This window comes from Pristis pectinata, chromosome 4 (assembly GCF_009764475.1).
Source record: "Pristis pectinata isolate sPriPec2 chromosome 4, sPriPec2.1.pri, whole genome shotgun sequence".
Lineage (NCBI taxonomy): Eukaryota > Metazoa > Chordata > Chondrichthyes > Rhinopristiformes > Pristidae > Pristis > Pristis pectinata.
Genome location: NC_067408.1, coordinates 52335403 through 52355292, shown reverse-complemented (window position 1 = coordinate 52355292; position 19890 = coordinate 52335403). Strand labels below are relative to the sequence as shown.

Genomic DNA, 19890 nt, shown 5'->3' with positions numbered 1-19890 from the left:
AGAGATGAGTAGTTGCAGTTTGTCATGGAGTTCAAAGGAAATAAAGGAAGGATGAACGTAACTTCTGTACACTGTGTGTGGTGTGTGTGTTTGTGTGCAAGTGTGTGTATATGTGTTTGTGTGCGTGTGTGTGCATGCATATGTGTTTGTGTATATGTGTGTGTTTGTCTATGTGTGTATGTGTTTCTGTGTGTGCACATGCATGTGTGTGCATATGTCTGCATGTGTGTGTTTGTGTGTGTGTGTGTGTGTGTGTGTGTGTGTGTGTGTGTGAGTATTATCGCATTGTGGCAGAGTTATGGCAGTTTTAAAAAGATTGCCACATCATCCCATAGTGGGTAAGAGCAGGGGGATATATAACAGGGGAATAATGTAATAACATCATTCAAAAAACAAATACCTGGTTAGGTTAAGGTTGATTTGGTCATTCCTGTCTCAATGACATTCTGGTGTTAATGACATTAATTAATTTTGCATACATGACTTATATTATATCCCTGTCCTCCACTTTCTCTATTTTATTGGAGAAAATACTCACTTTTATCAGAAGGTGTTGCTATAGTTTTGACCATGACTTCTGTTTGCTGTAGTTTGCTAAGACTGTTCAAACAGTCTCTGTTATTGAGTAAATAGATAAGTTGCTGTAATGGGTAGTTAGAATAAACTCTGACCATTTAGTAATTAGACCAATTGCTGCAAAATGCTGTTCAAATACAAACTTCGGTGAGTAAATAAATTCATTGGCTGACACGCGGGTGTCCATAGATACAGTCACAATTGTGACATATGCTGTAATGAGGTCAAGAAGGACATTCAATGATAATGAATCTGGGGATGATTACACATTCAAGTAGCAAGAACAAAAATGGAGGTTGAATGTCTGACAATAGATCTGAATAAAAATCGAGAGTCCTGAGGAAAGGAAACCACTTAGAGTCATTTATTGGAAGCTTATTGAATACTAAATTCAGCAGCAAAGTAATGTGCTTCGAGAGACTGGGCAAAATAGGAAAAAAAACAGAGTACAGGGCAGACTGGTGCAGGGCCTGAGGGAGAGAGGGTGAGAGTGATGGCAGAGAACAGATTTTTTAAAGAAGAGTAAAAACCAAATTCTGAATTGTTGACGAGCAGCCAATATGTGTGAGAGGAAACAAAGATTAATTATGGGTCATGGGAGAATGGCAAAGATTCAGTCATAACCTGAGGAGAGAGACTGCCGGTGTCTGAGTTTGAGAACACATTGGCACCTCTTCTGTCTCTAGTCAGAACCATAGAACACTACAGCACAGAAATCAGGCCATTAGGCCCTTCTAGTCTGTGCCGAAATTTTATTCCGATAGTCCCATTTACCTGCACCCAGTCCATAACCCTCCAGACCTCTCCTGTCCATGTATCTATCCAATTTATTCTTAAAACTTGAGAGTGAGCCCACATTTACCATGTCAGATGGCAGCTCGTTCCACACTCCCACCACTCTGAGTGAAGAAGTTCCCCCTAATGTTCCCCCTAAACCTTTCCCCTTTCACCCTAAAGCCATGTCCTCTTGTACTTATTTCTCCTAATCTAGGTGGAAAGAGCCTACTTGCATTTACTCTGTCTATACCCCTCATAATTTTGTAAACCTCTATCAAATCTCCCCTCATTCTTCCACAGTCCAAGGAATAAAGTCCTAACCTGTTCAATCTTTCCCTGTAACTCAACTCCTGAAGACCCAGCAACATTCTACTAAATCTTCTCTGCACTCTTTCAATCTTACTGATATCCTTCCTATAGTTAGGTGACCAGAACTGCACACAATACTCCAAATTTGGCCTCACCAATGTCTTATACAACCTCACCATAACATCCCAACTCCTATACTCAATACTTTGATTTATGAACGCCAGGATGCCAAAAGCCATCTTTACAACCCTGTCTACCTGTCAATTCACTTTCAGGGAATTATGTATCTGAACTCCCAGATCCCTTTGTTCCTCCACACTCCTCAGTGCCCTACCATTTACTGTGTATGTCCGACCTTGATTTGTCCTTCCAAAATGCAACACCTCACACTTGTCTGCATTAAATTCCATCTGCCATTTTCTGGCCCATTTTTCCAGTTGGTCCAGATCCCTCTGCAAGCTTTGGAAGCCTTCCTCGCTGTCCACAACACCTCCAATCTTAGTGTCATCAGCAAACTTGCTGATCCAATTTACCACATTATCATCTAGATCATTGATATAGACAACGAACAACAATGGACCCAGCACAGATCCCTGAGGCACACCACTAGTCACAGGCCTCCAGTCTGAGAAACAACCATCCACTACCACTCTCTGTCTTCTCCCACACAGCCAATTCCGAATCCAGTTTACAACCTCTCCATGGATACCTAGTGTCTGAACCTTCTGAACTAACCTCCCATGTGGGACCTTGTCAAAAGCCTTACTAAAGTCCATGCAGACAACATTCACAACCTTTCCTTCATCTACTTTCTTGGTAACCTCCTCGAAAAACTCTACAAGATTCGTTAAACACGATCTACCACACACAAAGCCATGCTGACTATCCTTAATCAGCCCTTGGCTGTCCAAATACTTGTATATCCGATCTCTCAGAACACCTTCCAATACTTTACCTAATACTGATGTCAGGCTCACCGGCCTGTAATTACCTGGTTTACTTTTAGAGCCTTTTTTAAACAACTGAAAAACATGAGCTACCCTTCAGTCTACCAGCACTGCACCCGTGGCTAAGGACATTTTAAATATATCTGCCAGGGCCCCTGCAATTTCTACACTAGTCTCTCTCAAGGTCTGAGGAAATATCATGTCAGGCCCGGGGGATTTATTACCTTTATTCACTGTAAGGCAGCAAACACCTCCTCCTCTTTAATCTCTATATGTTCCATGACACTACTGCTTGTTTCCCTTCCTTCCATATCCACTATGCCAGTTTCTTGAGTAAATACTGATGCAAAAAAAATGTTTAAGATCTTCCCCCATCTCCTGAGGCTCCGCACATAGACGACCACTCTGATCTTCTAGGGGACCAATTTTGTCCCTTACTATCCTTTTACTCTTAATATACTTGTCAAAACCCTTCGGGTTTATCTTCACATTATCTGCCAAAGCAACCTCATGTCTTCTTTTTGCCTTCTTGATTTCCTTCTTTAGTATTTTCTTACTTTTTCTATACTCTTCAAGCCCCTCATTTGTGCCTAGTTGCCTATACCTGCTATACACCTCTCTCTTTTTCTTAACCAGATCGCCAACATCCCTTGAAAACCAAGGTTCCCTATGCCTGATAAGTTTGCCTTTAATCCTGGCAGGAACATGCAAACTCTGCACTCTCAAAATTTCACCTTTGAAGGCCTTCCACTTACTGAACACATCCTCGCCAGAAAACGACTTATCCCAATCCACTCTTCCTAGATCCTTTCTCATTTCTACAAAATTGGCCTTTCCAGGATCCAGAAGCTGTGGAGGACCAACAGTGTCTAAATCAGGGAAAGACTAAAGTAAACCTTGTATCTGCAGGAACATGATAGACTGTATTCAAACCCCAGTTAAACAAAAGTCATGGAGTCCTTGAGAGATACAGCACGGAAACAGGCCCTTCGGTCCACTGAGTCCACGCTGACCATTAACCACCCACTTACATTAATCCTACATTATTAGGAGTCCTTTGTCTCCCAACTGCATCCTTCCCCCTCCCCTACTTGGCTCGATCTGCTGGTCATCCTTTACTCCCCCTCCCTCAGTCCACCAATCACCTTTGGCTCCTGTCTCATTTTTCCTCTTTATACTGATTATCTCCCATTTCCACTCTTGGTCCTGATGCAGGGTTAGACCCAGAGTGTCGACAATCTCTTTCTCCCCACAGACGCTGCTCGACCCTCTGAATTCCTCCAGCAGCTTGTTGCTACATTAATCGCATTTTTTTATTTTCCCCAAATTCCCATCAAATCCCCCCAGATTCTACCATTCACCACACACTGGCGGCAATGTACCATGGCCAATTAACCTACTAACCTGCACGCTTTTAGGAAGACCCATACTCAGCGATTCAGAAACAGCTTCTTCTCCTCTGACATCAGATTTCTGAACAGTCTATGAACCCATGAACACTGCCTCGTTGTTCCATTTTTTTGCACTATTTATTTATTTTTGTAATATATGGTAATTTTATGCTTTTGCACTGTACGCGGCTGCAAAGCAACAAATTTCACGTCATCTAAGTCAGTGATAATAGATTTGATTCTGATTCTGATGTGGGAGGAAACCAGAGCACCCAAAGGAAGTGGATGCAGTCACAGGGAGAATGTGCAAACTCCACAGAGGCATCAACTGATTTCTGCCAATTCATTAAGCCAAACCAATGTATTGGTTTACTTTTTTTGAGATCTTTTTCTCCCAAAGCCGTTAGCAGCTAAGGGATGTGATTCCACTGGTAACAAATCCCTTCATACCTGACCAAACTAGTTACCCAAGTACCAATCCCAACAAAATGTGCCTGCTTCCCATCTCATAGGCAACACATGGTATGGCAACTGCTCTGCCCAAGATCACAAGACATTGCAGAGAGACCCATTGGTGTCTGAAAACACATTCACAATTCTTTGCGAGCTGTCCCCAGCAAAATCTCTCTTTACATCATTTACAATCATTCTGTTCTTTTAAATCTCAATTCTAAGACTGTCAAAATTATTAACAATGTCCTCTGTAGCTGTAACATGATATTCTGTATTCTGTTTTCTTTTTACTATCTCAGTGTATTTACGTGTGGCATGATCTGCCTGGATGGCATGCAAACAAAGTTTTTCACTGTATCTCGGTACACATGGCAATAAACCGATACCAATGATGATTCGATAATGATTCGGTGTACTGAGTCACAGCTTTTGTTTGCATGCCATCCAGACAGATAATTCCATACATAAGTACTTCGAGGTGGTACAAAAGGGAAAAAAAAACAGAATGCAGAATATAGTGTTACAGTTACAGAGAAAATGCAGTGCGGGTAGACAAATAAAGGGCAATGGCCATGATGAGGTAGATTGAGAGATCAAGAGTTCATCTTTGTCGTATAAGAGATCCTTCCAAGAGTCTTAGAACAGTGGGATAGATGCTGGCCTTGAGGCTGGTGGTATGTGTTCTCATGCCTTTGTATCTTCTGCTGAATGGGAGGGGGGAGAAGAGAGAATGAACTCAGTGGGAGGGCTCCTTGATTATGCTGGTTGCTTTCCCGAGGCAGCAGGAAGTGTAGACAGTGGAAGGGGGACTGGTTTTCATGATGGACTGGGCTGCGTTTACAACTCTCTGCGATTTCTTGCAGTCTTGGGCAGAACAGTTGCCGTACCAAGCTCTGGTAACTTAATCCACTTTATCAGTTGCCAGGACCCAGGAGAAGTAGCTCAGATTTACTAGAATGATAGCAGTGATGCAAGACTTCAGCTTAGAGGAGAGAAGGAGAAACTGAAATAGTTCTCCCTGGAGCAGAGAAGATTAAGATGAGATTTAGCAGAGGTGTTCTAAATTACTGTGGGTTTTGACAGAGAAAGGAAGAGACAGTTTCCATTGGCAGTTGGGATGGTAACCAGAGAACACAGTGTTTAAGTTAATGGGAGATAAGGAGATAAACCTTTTGTGGTTGGTTGATTTTGAACGCATTGCTTGAAATGGCAGTGACAGAAGATTCAACAGTAACTTAAAAAAGTTTATATACTTCATAAAGAAAAAGAAATATTGGGCTATGGAGAAAGGGTAGGGGAATGGGAATAATTGGACAACTCTTTCAGAGCTACTTTCCGTGCAATAAGATTCTATGATTAACTAGGGGCTGCCAGTCTTTGCTGATTTCAGCTGGTTCAGCACTGAATGTGAAGCAAAGGAGACCCCTGTGGCCGTCAGGCCCAGCTAGTCTCTGACACAGCCAACTCAGTCAAAGGAGGAAGCTGTCTATTGATTGCACTAATCAAAGAGCAAGGGCATCCTAAACAATGATCTGATCAGTATTCAGTCTCCTAACAACATCAGGGAAAGCAAGTTATCTGGTCATTATCACATTGTTCTATGTGGGATATTACTATGCACAAATTGGCTGCCACAGTGCAACTATGGCAACGTTCCAAAATTGCTTCATTAACCTTTGGGGTGTTCCATTGTTGTGAAAGATGCCACGGTTTTTTTTTTGCCTGAGGTCAGATGACATGTTATTAACTTTGAGGAGCTGCTGTGCCCAATAATTAATTAATATGCAGAGATGAATTGACTCACTGACAGGACTCTGGATTAATGACTATATCTCTTGCCCCATTAATTCAACCACATTACACTGCTACAAGTCAGCTTCCAGTATCCACTACGTTCAGAAGAATGTCAACAACATGGTAAGAAATGGACTGGTGGCATTCTATAAACCCCAAGTATGTTAAAGTGGCATGTTTGCTAATCTGGCAAAATGGGATTCAATTGCTTTTAAAACCTAAAATGGAGCAGCTATAAAGAAGTAGTCTCTGAATTACCTGAGCCTGACCTTCTATTCATTTTGATCATGGGTCTTCTGTATCCTCTACTTTCTCATCTGGGCTCCATATCCTTTGATGCCATTATCTTACAAACATATATCAATCTCCATCTTGAAGGCTTCAATTAACCCTCAGTGTACAAATCCTTTTAGAAGAAGGAGTTCCAGATTTTCACTAACCCTCTGTGTGGAAAAATGAATACGGCTCTAATTCATCCTCAAGGTCTTGCCTTGAAGTTAAGGTTATGGTCTCTCTTGATTATTCTCCAGAGAAAAGAGTTTCCTGTACTGACCTAAATGTATTTGCACGACAATTTAAATCTTTCACTTTGATTAGAGTCTGACAGCAAGAAAACAGATCCTACAGTGCTGACCATTAAGTATACATTTAGGCTAATCTCATTTTATTCTCCCCACATTCCTATCAGCTCCCCCCGTATTCTATCGCTTACCTACACACTGGGGGGATTTAGAGTGGGCAATTAGCGTCCCAACCTGCACATTGTTGGGATGTAGGAGGAAACTGGTACACCTAAGGGAAACCCGTGTGGTCACAGGGAGAACATGCAAGTTCCACACAGACACTGCTGGAGATCGGGATTGAGCCCAGGTTGCTGGAGTTGTCAGGCAGAAGCTCTACCTGCAGTACTGTGCAGACTGATCAACTCTTAATCCCCCAGACCTCAATGGTATTGAAGCCATATCTATGCAGCATGTCCATATGACTTAATCCTCTAACCATATGGTCAGGACATTGTATCACCAACCAAATGGTGTAAGTAATAAAACAGAACACTTTTGAGGATAAAATTACGACTCCTTTCCACAAATAGTTTATCCTGCAGTTGGTGCTGATCATGTTAGTGGAAGAACATGTTATGTGATATTCTTGCAGGGGTGGCTTTGGTGGCGGGGGGGTTTGGTGAGGACGATATTCCAACCAAATTTTTTTTAGAGCGTACAGTGTGTAGTTGAACAAATAAATTGCCATGAACTATGAATCTGTATCACAGTGTGAATGAAGATTTGTTTTTGTAGTCAGTGCGTATAGTCTGAAACAATATTTTTCATGACACACTGGGAGGCTGTATTAAGACAGAGAAGTGGAGTCAATGATATAACATAAAGTAATGGGAGCTGTGGCTGCTTCTCATTCACGGAATGCGGCTGTGTTCTGACCCAGATACTTTGACGTGAGTCAGTGAATTATTGAAGCTCTTCCTATGGAAACATTATGCAAATGAAGGAAGGGAAAACAGAGAAGGGAAGGTGATAAGGAGGGGGAGGGGATAAAGTCATAAAACTCTCATTATGCTAATGATATTACATGAACGAATCAGCGGCCTTTCTTTGTCCAGAGCTTCTCACTGAGCTGACTGACACGACACTCAAGCTCCATTTCACATTAGTGTCTGAATATTTGGACAGACTTCCCTGGAGCTTGCTCCGCGTACTTGCACTATTGGAGGTCAGAGCTGCAGCTCGTACTCTTCGCAGTCTCACAGCCAGACAAATCCTGAATCAAAATGCCTGAGCTCCCACCCAACTCACCCTGATGAACTGGTCATCGCTGAGGTGGAACAAGGACAGAAAATGCTGGAAGCACTCAGGAGGTCAGGCAGCATCTATGGAGAGAGAAACAGAGTCAATGTTTCAAGTCTGAGGCCACTCAATAGAACTGGGAAAGAGAGAGACACGTTATTTTTAAGTTGGAGATGGGGTGGGGGAGGTAAATTAAAACTAAGTTGTTCTCTCTCTTTCTCAGTTCCAGTCTCGAACTTTAAACATTAACTCTATTTCTCTTTCCGCAGATACTGCCTGACCTGCTGAGTGTTTCCAGCATTTTCTGTTTTTATTTCATATTTCTAGCATCTGCAGTTTTTTGTTATTTTCAGCAAGAATCAGTAGTCAGAGAAAACAACACCAGTTTTCCAAGGGCCCATCAGTCAAGGCCCTGACCCCAGTTTCACTTAATGTAACTACTTCACAATGGGTTACACTGGACATCAATAAGAACCTGCACTGGTTTCAGCATTTATGCATCTTCTAATCTGACCCTTTCTTTCTCAGGACTCATTTTGTGGATACTGGATCCCTACCTAAAACCACTAGGGGATGGTGGGGGGTGCTGTGGTGGGGGGGGGGGGGGGGGAAGGTGGTAACCTGCTACAATATAGGAATTATATGGAACAACAATATGTTTCACAAAACTCTTCCTTTGCCATTGAGCCCCAAGCATATGACCTATCCCTTCTTCTTTCTGCACGTTTTTAGCGTCCAGTAAAACAAATCGCTGTTGTTTTACTGTACTTACACCACTTCCCAAGTACAATACAACCTCTACCTTAGTAAGGAACTTTCTCCTGAATCCCCCATTAGAACTAATGGTATCTATCTAATATTTATCGCATTTCGTTTTGATCTTGCCAGGTAGCGACATTTTCTCATTATCGACATTATCAAACATTTATGTTCTACAAAATGTACTACGGTTACTTAACTGGAACTACTCAGACAGCCAGACCTGTTGACCCTACCGCCGAGGAGGACAAGGGCAGCAGGCACAAGGGAACACCACTTCCTGCAAGTTCCCGTCCATCCCTGACTTGAAAATATGAAGCTGCTCCTTTGTTATTGCTGGGTTTAAATCCTGGGACTTCCCACCCGAGAGCACGGTGCAAGTACCTTCACCAGTGGTCCAAGGAAGTGGTTCATCACCAATTACTCAAGGGCAATTAGGGATAGGCAATAAAACAAGACACCATTTGGCATTCTATTTTGAAAAAGGAACCCCAAGTCAATCCCACTCCCTCCATCTCAGGGGGGCACAGTATCATTACCAGTCGTTACCATTATGGTGTCGTGGGATCTTGTTGTGCACACATTGGCTGGTGAATTTCTTCCAGTGCAACTGTGACCAAAATTCAGCAATACTTAATTGGTAGTCTGTCACTATGGAAAACCATGGCATGATGGGTGTTGCTCCAGAAATCCTAGCTCTCTCTTATTTCTTTAGCCACTCTTTCTGACAGAGAGGTGACACTGAGTTTTGTAAAGGATCCAGGGATGACTAGGTAACTCTCTGTGCTCCAATGAGTTTTGTGTGTGTCTCTATTTCTCTGGATCAATATTAGCTGCAAAGAGAATGTCAGCATTGGGAATAGTGCAGTGCTGAATTCACTAATGCATACTCAATTCACAGTACAGGCTGAAACTTTTAAATGGCTTCAGTAATGCTTCCTTTCTTGTACTTTGGGGCATAAGGTCTGTAATATGAAACTGTCTCAGGAAAGTTCAAGCATTCAAGTGCTGAAACCAATTAAGGTATACGAAAGAGCTTAACTCTACCTCACAGCAATACAGACAGTAAGTTCTCTCCTATAACAAAAGCAGAAAATGCTGGAAACACTCAGCAGGTCAGGCACCATCTGTGGAGAGAGAAACAGAGTTAATGTTTAAAGTTCGAGACTGGAACTGAGAAAGAGAGAGAACAACTTAGTTTTAATTTACTTCCCCCACCCCATCTCCAACTTAAAAATAACGTATCTCTCTTTCCCAGTTCTATTGAATGGCCTCAGACCTGAAACATTGACTCTGTTTCTCTCTCCACAGATGCGGCCTGACCTACTTCGGGTATTCAGCATTTTCTGCTTTTGCTTCTACAGTTTTTTGTGATTTTCAAGCTCTCTCCCAAACCACTTCTTCTGACTAAATACCATTATTGGTCATGATCATAAGTAAATTTCTTTTCTGAATATTCATACACCTGCCACGGTCAAATCTTTAACTGAGTGTGGAAGATAGCAAGTGAAGAAAGATAAAGTGCGGGACGCAGATCAGGGCCGCAGACATACTTTAATCTCTATTTTAAATATATAACTTTTATTAATAATTTGATTTTATCATTAAAGTGCTGATAAACCTGTCACACTTAATCACACAGAATCATAGAATTGTACAGCACGTTTACAGGCCATTCAGCCCAACTCATCCATGTTGACGAGAGGGCATCTTCCTGAATTAGTCCCATTGCCCAACATTTGGTCCACAGCCCTCGTATGCCGAAGTGGTTCAAGTGCTTGTCTAAACAGTTCTTAAATGCCGTCATCTTCCTGTCAGCAGTAGCTTCAAATATAGGATGGCTAGTTGTGCAGAGGGAAAATAAAAGTTTCCACTGAGGCAGCACAACAGTGTAGCTAGTGGGGCTGCTGCTTCACAGCTCCAGTGATCCAGGTTTGATCCTGAGCTTTGGTGCAGTCTGTGAGTGCAGTCGCACATCCTTCCTGTGAACGTGCATCAGTTTCCTCAGTGTGCTCCCATATTAAAAAGAGGAGCAGGTCTTTCACACAGAGGGCATCGGGTATGAAACAAAGAAGTGGTAGGGGAAGATACAATTACAATGTTTAGAAGATATTTAGACAGGTACATGGATAGAAAGGGTTTAGAGGGATACAGGCCAAACACAGACAAATAGGACTAGCTTGGATAGACATCTTGATTGGCTGTATATCTCTATGATTGTATGTATGGATTGGTAGGCTAATGGATCACCCTTAATCGCCTCAAGTGTGTGAGGGAGTGATAAAATCTTTGGGAAGGTGGGGAGATGAATGTTGTGAGAATGGGTTACAGTGACAATTAGTTGGGAATAGGAATGCATAGACTTGATGGGCCAAATGACCACCTTTTATGTCAAAAGGAGATATGTATGGAAAATATGGAATGAGTACCCAGAAATCAATATTGGAAATGCAGTAAATAACATTGGAATAAACCGTTCCAGTATTAAGAGTATGGGCTCAGGAATTTACAGTGAGAAATGTTGCACAAAGTAGGAGTTGAGGTCCCTCCAGTGTATTACGTGGGGCTGGCTGGATGAATATACCTGGTCATTGCCTGGTGGCGTCAGTGTGACGGAGCCAATCCTTGTTCTGGGCGAAACTACGTTGGTACAGAAATGGTGTCTTATTGCCAGTGATCAAGGTAAGCCCAAAAGCAATATCAGACCACACCAAAGGAGGTCTGACATCTATGAGAGTGCAGGTGGAAGTGGAGTCTCAGTGGCCTTGGCTGGTTTCTTGATGAACACACTGCTGATCAGTCCAGTTCCTGAAAAAATAGGGAGGAACTTACCAATAGGATTCTCTTTGGCCAGTTCACTCCCAAAATGTAAATTGGACTCCCAGAGTCATCATAAGCATCCCAATTGAAAACTGCTTGGGAACTTCCCCAGCTTTCCTGCAGTAAGCTCGGTGAATGTTACTATGGGAACGGGGATGGCATCAATATGCATTATCTACTAGTCTGAATTGGAGTAAAGTGCTGCAATGCAAATTTATGAGATTATTTCAAACAAACATATTAAAGACAGAGAGGGAGTAACTCATACAGTATATAGGTGAGTGAAAATACTCTGTGCATCTGTTTATTTATATTGATAACTGCAAAACAATCATTACTTTTGTAATTTTAGCTTATGTAGTTAAAATGAGTAAGGAAAACACTGATTGTTCCACACAACTAGCTTTAAGGCAATTCTATCCAAGATTTTTTACTGTTGATCTGAACTGCTGTTCTACTCTACAATACCCATGTGGAACCAACATCAAGCACAAACTTTTGAATGTTTAATGAGGTAATTTTTTTTCACATGAGAAAACAACGTGTTTACCAGGGTTGTTTGTACATGCAAGGTTTATTAAAGCAGTCACGAACTTACTTATTATTATGTTTTCTGGGTTTTATAAAAAGGGAAGACATAAAAACTGGGCAGAAAACAAATATAATATTAAAAGATACAAATTTACAATTTTGCAGAGAGAAAAATAAGAATAAAAATCACTGAATTTGATCCTTATTGAGAAAATACCAAACTGACATATTACAAATATATTTGAATTATTTAGTTGATAGTGGTAGTAGTTTTAATAAAAATACTTTGCATTTTACATTCCACCAAAATCTACATATTGTGCACATATTATCTACCGCCTTGATTTGGATTAAAATGTTGAAGGTTGAATTTAAGAAGTTATTTCAAGCAAATCATTCCTGTTTTTTGATGACAGAGTGGAAGAAGCTCAGAGGTAGATGAAGATATCCCATATAGGGCAAATGTTATTCACTTGTTCAAATAAGTAAGTAAGGAAGATCCCAGCAACTAAAGGCCATTCAGGTTAATCTCGTTTACGGAAAGATTTTCAAAACATTGATCCAGGACTGGATTAATTGTCATCTGGAGGAAATTGGATTAACTGAAGCAAGTTTGAGTTATAGGGAAAGGTTGGCAGGCTAAGACTTTATTCATTGAAGTGTAGGGGACTGAGGGGTGACCTTTTCGAGGTGTACATTGGTATTGGTTTATTATTGTCACTTGTACCGAGGTACAGTGAAAAACCTGTCTTACGTACTGATCATACAGGTCGATTCATTGCACTGTGCAGTTACATTGGGTTAGTACAGAGTGCATTGATGTAGTACAGGTAAAAACAATAACAGTACAGAGTAAAGTGTCACAGCTGCAGAGAAAGTGCAGTGCAATAAGGTGCAAGGTAAAAAGATTTAAAAGAATATTATTAGTAATAGTTAGTGACATAGAGTTTAAATTTAAAAGTGTAGAACGATTATAGTAAGGGTAATGAGTAGATCTGCAGAGAGCAGCTTGCAATGACTCGCCACGTTCCAGCATGAGAGGCATAAATAGGGTGAATACACACAGTCTTTTTTCCCAGGGAAAGGGAACCAAAAGCTAGAGGACATAAGTTTAAGGTGAGAGAGGAAAGATTTAAAAGGGACCTGAGGGCCAACTTCTTCACGCAGAGGGTGGTGCGTATATGGAATGAGCTGCCAGAAGCAGTGGTAGAAGCAGGTACAATAACAACATTTAAAAGACACTTGGACAGATACATAAATAGGAAATGTTTAGAGGGATATGGGCCAAACATGGGCAAATGGGACTAGCTTAGATGGGCATCTTGGTTAGCATGGACGAGTTGAACCTGTTTCCATGCTGTATTGCTCAATTACTCCATGACTCTAATCCTATGTGGTATTATTAAGGACACATCATGTTTAACCATGAACGTTTTGATGTGGTAACAGATAGAGTTGATAGGGGTAATAAAGCTGATGTGTTGTACATCGACTTCCAGAAAACTGTTGGTAAGGCTTATCAGCAAAGTTGAAGCACATGGCAGAAAAGAGACATTGATAGCATCAAACCATTGTTGGCTAAGTAACTGGCAACAAGGGCTGGTGGTGAATGGTTGTTTTTCAGACTGGAGGAATGCAGACAGTGGCATTCCTCACAGATTGGTGTTAGCATCATTTTTTTAAAAAATCCATATAAATGACCAAGACTTGAGCGTGCAAGTTGAAATTTCTAACTTTGCAGATGACACAAAACTTGGCAGTATTGTGAATTGTAAAGAGGATAGTGACAGTTTGCAGCAGGTTATGTATGGCCTGGTGGAATGGACAGACACACAGCAGATGACATTTAGCAAAGAGGAATGTGAGCTGATGCATTTTGGTAGGAAGAATGAGGAGTGGCAATATGGAATAAAGGATACTGTTCTAAAAGTGATGCAGGAGAGGGGAACTTGTGGATACGTGTGCACAAATCGATGAAAATAGCAGGGCAGGTTGAGAAGGTAGTTAATAAGCCACGCACTGTTCTGGGCTTTATCCATTGAGACATAAAGTATAAAAATTGGGAAGTAATGAACCTTTTTAAAACACTGGTCAGTCCTCAAATGGAGTGTTGGGTTCAATTCTGGCCACCTCGTTGTAGCAAGGATGTGAAGGCATTGGAGAGGGTCCAAAATAGATTTACAAGAGTGTTTCCTGGAATGAAGGACTGCAGTTACAAGGATGGATTAGAGGGGCTGGGACCGTTTTCTCTGGAGAAGAGAAGGCTGAGGGGAGATTTGATATAAGTATATAAGATGAGGAGATGTCTGGACAGAGTGGATAGTGGGAGGCTGTTCCCATTGGTGGAAGGGCTCAGCGACTAGAGGTCACAGGGAACAGGGATAAAATGAAAGGGAAGAGAGTGAAGCGTGACATGAGAAAAACCTTGTTATGCAGCGTGTGGTTGGAATCTGGAATGCACAGCCTGCTGATGTAATGGAGGCAGGTTCCATTGCTGCCTTCAAGAGGGAATTGGATAAATATATGGTGATCAATTTGCAAGAAAGAGATGGTGGGTGCATCTGGAGCGTGCTCTGCCAGAGAACTGGTCCAGACATGATGGGCTGAATGGCCTCTCTTGTGTAGTGACCATTCTATGATTGATTCTACATCCACTTTCCCTGCTATGCTAAAGGCCGTGCACAGAGTATGCACTTCCGTTAATGTCCATCCCCTACCCATACCATGTCTCATTCTTCCTACTTGCACAACACGGGGAGTATTGTGATTTGCTCACAACGCAGGTTAAGTAAGAGGTGTAATGGTTTAAAATATAAAATTTCAGCTAAAGTAAAAACAAAATGATCCTGTGGATGGAGAGATTAAGCACAATGGAGTAGTTTTTGCTCTAGTTACCTGTTCTAAATGTCATTGAAAATAAGTATGGTACTCACTTATGGAATTCCAAGACAACAATGGAAACAAATTTCAGAAGTGACGAACAGCAGGCATGCACCACTCTATAATTCATTTAATGCATGTGAACAAGGATGAATTTACATCTGAGGCTTTAAAAGCTGAAAATATAGACAAAAATCATGAGAATTGTGACTGGATGAAAACAAAAGATGGGGAAGGCTAAGAAGGTGTATGAAAAATGTCTAAAAATCAACACAAATGAAAAATAACAAGAGCTTTTGCACTGCCATTAGAACCGAAAAAGAAATCAAGGAAGGCAAAGAACTCACTAAAACGTTAATGGTGCCACCTTGCATATGAGAACAAGGAACTTGATTGATAAGTATCTTAAAGTGCTTTTGACAAAGGAAGGTAAAAGTGGAATTGTAGGAAACTCTTGAGAAGGATGTGAAGGAGGTTTTGCTGGAAACCAATAGTCAGAAGGATGCTGCACTAAAAATATATAACGATAGGCCTGGATGGTATTCAACTCAGAAAAGTGAAGAAGCTAAGGGAGGAAGCAATAGAGACACTAACCATAATTGTGTTAAATGACTGCTGTGGGGGAGCAGTAAATGTTAGAGTCTCTGTCCAGACCAGTTTCAAACCAATGAAGGTAAAAATCGGGACGGACATCTAACCTAGGCAGTCAATATAAACTTTAATTTCATATCTGGACGCAAAATTAATAATCAGCTACACGGAAGGTCATAATTAGTGAACGTCAGGAGCTCACGTGAGAGCAGAAAGGGAGGATTGACAGCAGAGGATTACAAAGTGCAGATAAGCATGACTAATTTGTATGAACTTCTTGGGAGTAGGGGAACATGTGGAATATTATGTACACCTTTTTAGGAGGTTTTTGATAATTAGGAGGAAAGATAGAAAACTCCCTTGCCTTTCACTCCAAATCTGTTGAAGAAAACAGAATAATTTATGTTTAATTTATATTTTTCTTGTGGCTGCTACTTACCTGATGCTCTGGGCCTGTAATGCTGCTGCAAGTAAGATTTTCATTGTGCCTGTGCATACATGTACTTGTGCGCAAGACAATAAACTTGACTTTGTCTTTTAAAACATGATTGCTTTGATGGATTGAAGCACTGAGTCTTAAAACGAGTGCCAGACCCAAGGCCCTTGGATGTGTTTTGTTAAAATGAGAGCCCATGTTAAAAAATTAAGTGACATTGTATTGCTGGAAATTAACTTGTCATCTTTGTATTCAGGCCTTGCATTGTGTTTCTCCTCCCTATCTTTGTAGGTGTCTCCAGCCTTATTGCCCTCTAAAACCTTCATTGTTGGCCTCTTGGCTTTGCTGTGTTTCAGTTCACCATTGCTGGCCAGCAACCAGTTCTGCCCTTGGGCCTCTCTGCTTTTCTTTCCTGGAAGATGCTGAAAAATGAACTGTGTGTCCAAGCATTTGGGTTCTAGCCATAATACTTCCTATTGTGGCTCAAAGGTAAATTTAGTTTTAGCAGAAAATCAGAGCCCTTCTCCCAGGGTGGAAATGTCAAATACTAGAGGGCATAGCTTTAAGGTGAGAGAGGGGAAGTTTAAAGGAGATATACAAGGCAGGTTTTTTACTCAGAGTGTGGTAGGTACCTGGAATGCACTGCTATGTGAAGTAGTACAAGCAGATACAATAGCCCACATTTAAGAGACATTTAAACAGGCACATGAACAGGCAGGGAATGGAAGGATACAGACCAATTGCAGGCAAATGGGATTAGTTTGGATTGGCATCACAGTTGCCACAGACATCATGGGCTGAAGGGCTGTACCGTTCTATGTTCTATGATTACATTCCTATGAAGCCTTTTCGGACATTTAATTACATTCATGATATACATGGGCAGGCACGGTAGTGTAGCGGTTAGTGTAACGTTATTACAGTGCCAGCAACCCGGGTTCAATTCCGGCCACTATCTGTAAGGAGTTTGTACATTCTCCCCGTGTCTGCGTTGGGTTTCCTCTGGGTGCTCCGGTTTCCTCCCACATTCCAAAGACGTACAGGTTTGGAAGTTGTGGGCATGCTATGTAGGCGCTGGAAGTGTGGTGACACTTGTGGGCTGTCCCCAGGACACTCTACGCAAAAGGTGCACTTCACTATGTGTTTTGATGTACATGTGACTAATAAAGATATATTATCTTATGTTTAACACAAGTTGTTGTTATGGTTGCACATATAGGATAGTGCTGAGTAGATGGGGAGATGTGAGGTGAGGTGTGTCTGGCTGAACTTCCTTTGGGTGGGATGTGGGCAACTACTTGCCCAGGCAGCTCTGCTAGTTTCCACTTATAACAACAATGTGAACACAAACATAAAGGAAAAGACATCAACTGCATTGTCTGCAGGGAGAAGGCAATCATTAGTTTTGGATCACATCAATGTAGGGCTCCCTCTAACATTACGGCCCTCCTGTCCTTGGTGATGTCTTGCGCCACAGGCCCACAGCTCAATTTGCTGTGCCTATTTGAGTAAGTTATTTGTCATATTTTCCTACAACAAGAATGTCATTAAATTGGAGGGGGTGCAAAAAAGATCTACGAGGGCTTGGTTATAAGGAGAGGCTGGATAGTCTGGGACTTTTTTCCCTGGAGCGTAGGAGGCTGAGTGGTGACCATATGGAGGTTTATAAAATCATGAGGAGCATAGAGAAGGTGAATGGTCACAGTCTTTTTCCCAAGGTAAAGGAGTGTAACACTAGAGGGTAGAGGTTTAAGTTGAGAGGCGAAGGATTTAAAAGGGATCTGAGGGACAACTTTTTCACACAGAGGGTTGTGAGTTTACAGAATGAGCTGGCAGAGGAAGTGGCAGAAGCGGGTACAATTACAACGATTAAAAGACGTTTGGACAGGTACATGGATAGGAAAGGTTTAGAGGGATATGGGCCAAATGGGACCTACTCAGTTCGGCAACTTGGTTGGCATGGACGAGTTGAGCCAAAGGGCCTGTTTCTGTGTTGTATAGCTCTATGATTCTAACATGGGGAAGGCCATTTAACCCATCAAGCCTGTGCCAGCTGTCAGAGCAATCCCTTCTATCCCATTCCCCCACTTATTTCCCTGTTGCCTATTCTCTCTCATATGTTCATTAACTCCCCCAAACCCCTAATCTCTTGCCATCCATCTGTACACTAGGGGTCATATACAGTGGCCAATTAACCTACAGCTGGCACATCACTGGAAGATGGGAGCAAACTGGAGAGCCTGGGGGAAACTTATGCAGTCACAGGGAGAAGGAAGCTCCATACACACAGCACCAGAGATCAAAATCGAACCTGGGTCACTGGAGCTGTGTGGAAGCAGCAATAATTACTGCACCATTTGCTGCTTCAGTGTGACAGTTGTACTGGATCCCCCTTTCTCGAGATCAGTACATGAGGGGGAGAAATTAAGAAGGACAGGGACTCATATATGGAACGGCAACACAGAGATTTGGAAAGTCCAAATTTGTGAAGCTTTAGCTGAAGGGTTTGGAAGCTTATGGGACAAGGAACAGGGAGTGCGAACAATTTGGAAGCTCTTTCAAAGAGCCAGTATTGTCATAATGGATTGAATGGCCTCCTGCTTTATAAGGTTTCATGATCTCAATTATATTCGGGATGGGTTGTAGCTCCAATACAGCTGTTCTGGATGGAAATGAAAATCAGCCAAGGATCCTGCTTCATCCTCATGTCGGGAAAAAAGTCCTGAACATGCATTTGTGAGGGGTTTAGATCTAATGTGGATGTTTCTCCTCCTTCATTGTAAATCAGCCTGCTGACTACTGATGGTGTCGTGGTGTAAGACAATGTTAAAATGTCTCTCCCAGCCTCAACGCCCAGCTCCGGGAAAGACAAGGTCATGGGAACACTTCACAACATTAATTCAATCATCATCTTCACTTGCATCTAGATCAACAATTCTTCATTATAGCTGGGTCAAATTCCTGAAGCTTCCTAACTTCACCAGATGGGCTGTAGCAGTTTAAAAAGGCTCACTGTTAATTAGAAACAGCCTATAAATTCAGTCAGACCAGCGTTGGATACCTCCCTGGAATACATTTAAATAAAAAAAAAGGAGCAATAAAACAGGCATAGCCCAGATGGGAAAACTAATTGGTTTATAGGCAAAAAAGTCTAATTTTCATAATTACTGTGTAATTATCACACTACACCCTATAATTTCCGGCACTGTCTTTATGCAAATTATTTTATTTTGTCAAATGCTTTTCAGTAGTTACAATGGGGTAGATGCTGATTTTATGTGATATTGTAAAACAAGTGTTGGCAGTCCGTCTAAAGGCTCCTAATTTTTGATTTGATTATAAGTCAAGGATGTAACATGGGTGGCTGAAACTTGCTTTAGCTTGCTTTACCACATAAGTCAAGATCTAACCCATTTCCCTCATTATATAACATTCCTTATCAACAGATGGGGCTCTACTTATAGGAGTTCCTAATAGTACATTGCAGTCAATTGTCTCTGTAGCACATGTGAGAGCAAACAAGAATGATTATTTTGCTGCTGTTAAACTTTCTCTTTTGATGACACACTCCAACTTCCTGCTTCTAACCCTTGCACGCCTCCCCAGCTACAAACCTGACACTCCCAAATGATCCCGAGAATCTTGGGATTGCCCAATGAGTAAATAGAATAGGTGCAGTGAATCACAATCAACACCAAGAGACACTGCAAACACAAGTAATGGAGGTGATACTTTGATCAGTACCTGGAACATGCGAACAAGTGTTGTTCATGGTGAATGGCTCATATACAGACTTTAAACATACCATGCACTATTCCTGAATA

The 19890-nt window shown here is 41.6% G+C and overlaps 2 protein-coding genes across 6 annotated transcripts in view; one reads left to right on the top strand and one right to left on the bottom strand.

Annotated features, from left to right (window-relative positions):
• Positions 1–19890, top strand: part of LOC127569055 (dedicator of cytokinesis protein 2-like) — a 528829-nt gene that overhangs the window by 287796 nt on the left and 221143 nt on the right. The window lies entirely within an intron of this gene.
• The window catches only part of LOC127569056 (protein INSYN2B-like), a 70630-nt gene that overhangs the window by 42456 nt on the left and 8284 nt on the right, over positions 1–19890 (bottom strand). The window contains exon 3 of one of the 4 annotated variants that reach the window (XR_007956138.1): positions 8059–8132. The exons of the other annotated variants lie outside the window; for them this stretch is intronic. The gene's annotated coding sequence lies outside the window, so the exon portion shown is untranslated. The remainder of the gene's footprint in view (positions 1–8058; positions 8133–19890) is intronic. 4 annotated transcript variants of the gene reach the window in all.